Raw genomic sequence first — 2060 nt, 5'->3', positions numbered from 1 at the left:
CCACTTTCAAATGGCTCCTTGCCCATACACTCCAATATTTTTCTCATAATAAGTGGCAAAGCCTTCGACCTTCTCATTTGTCTTGATTACCTTCTTTGCGTTCTAAAAGAGTCAAGCAGCATATTGCCACCTTCCATCTACATCAGGGAAGGAGGTAAATCGAGGCAAAGATGCTAAATGATTTAAGTTCATACAACTCATCAGCATTGACCCATCCATCTGTATCAATAATGCAACAAATATTTAGTGACTGCCAACTTGGTGCCACAGTCTGCTTTGTTGCTGGGAGTATAATAGAAAATAATATCTTTTAATAGATAAGGTCCCTGTTTTCATGCAGCTGATGTTCTAGATGGGGGAAATAGACAATAAACCAGCAAACAAATAAAAAATGTCAAATAGTGCTGTGGACTGAATGCTTGCGTCCCCCCAAATTCATATGCTGAAACATAATCTCAATGTGATGGTATTAGGAGTGGGCCTTTGAGAAGTCACTAGGTCATGAAGGTGGGTTCCTCATGAATAAGATTAGTGCCCTTATAAAAGAGAGAGCTTTCTCACTCCTTTCCACCATGTGAGGATACAGCGAGAAGGCAGCCATCTGTGAACAAGGAAACCGGTTCTCACCAGACACCAGATATGCTGGCACCTTGATCTTGGACTTCCCAACCTCCAGAACTGTGAGAAATAAATTTCTATTGTTTAATATACCCAGTCTATGGTGTTCTGTTATAGCAGCGCAAAGGGACTAAGACAAATAGTGACAAACACTAGGATAAAAATAAAAGAATTGTTACTAGAGAATTATTTAACCCTGGCTTTAACCCCAACCCTGGGAGCACCTACTGTTGTGTGGTTAGGGAGGCCTCTCTGAAATAGTGACAAATGAGCTGGGACCTGGGTGCCAAGAAGCAGCCAGTGAAGGGGACATTTGGGGGAAGATATTTCTAGGCAAAGGGAAAAACAAAACCAAAGGTTTTGAGGCGGAAGCAAGCTTGGTGTGTTTGAGGAAGAACAAGGTCAGGGCAGCTGGATGTCATGAGTGGGGTGAAGAGAGGCAGGTGATGAGCTCAGACACACAGGAAGCAGTCAGCTCATACTGGGTCTTGTAGGCCATAATAAGGAGTATAGGTTTTTTTTTCTAGAATTGTCTTCTAGGGACGGGAAGCACTGTAGGATATAAGCGGAGGATGACATCACGTAATGTATGCTTTTGAAAGTTCGTTCTGCTTGCAGCGGGGAGAAGGGATGACCTGGAGGCAAAAGTAGATGCAAGAGGCTCAGGGAGGCCATTCATCAGTACAGGAAAGAGAAGATGTTCTTCTGGACTAGGCCGGTGTCAATGGAGGTAGAGAGGAGAGATTAGATATGTCTTTTGAAATAAGACACCAGGACACGCTGACCTTTTAAATACAGAGTGAGGCAAATAAATCAAGGATGACACAGGTTTTTTGGCCTTAGCCAATCAGTAGATGGTGGTGCCATTTATTAAGAAAAGATGGTGGAGTCGACACTGATGTATCCTCTTGTTATCAGGGCAGGGAATCAAAACTTGTTTTGAACATATTAATTTTGAGATGCCTTTTAGAGATGCCTGGCCAAGTAAAAAATGTCAAGCAGGGAGGTGTTGGAGCTGCTACATAGTTGGAAAGAGAACATTTAGAGCTGGAAGTATCCATTTGGGAGTCACTAGTGTGAAGATCGTATTTAAAACGTTGAGAGTGGGTGATGTTGCCAAGGAAAAGTGCTGGTGGAGAAGGGGCAACCAAACTTTCATCCCTAAGTACCACACTGACCAAGGTCATGGTCATATACCAGGGATCTTCAAAGGATAAACTTGGGAAGACAGGTTGGGAGCAGATCATGAATGGTCTAGAATTTGGATATTTTTTTCCTCCTTAGATAATAGGACACCATTGATTTCTGAGTTCCATGATCAGAGTAACACCTTTCCTTCCCTATTCACAGTGTATTCATCCTTCTGCATCTATCTGAAATCTCAAGTCATCTACCAAGTATTGTCCACCTTCTGCTACCACTCACTTTTCGTCTTTTAAGTC

The sequence above is a fragment of the Furipterus horrens genome, unplaced genomic scaffold (genome assembly GCF_987537825.1).
Source record: "Furipterus horrens unplaced genomic scaffold, mFurHor1.1.pri manual_scaffold_10, whole genome shotgun sequence".
NCBI classification, from domain to species: domain Eukaryota; kingdom Metazoa; phylum Chordata; class Mammalia; order Chiroptera; family Furipteridae; genus Furipterus; species Furipterus horrens.
This window is presented reverse-complemented; position numbering follows the sequence as displayed.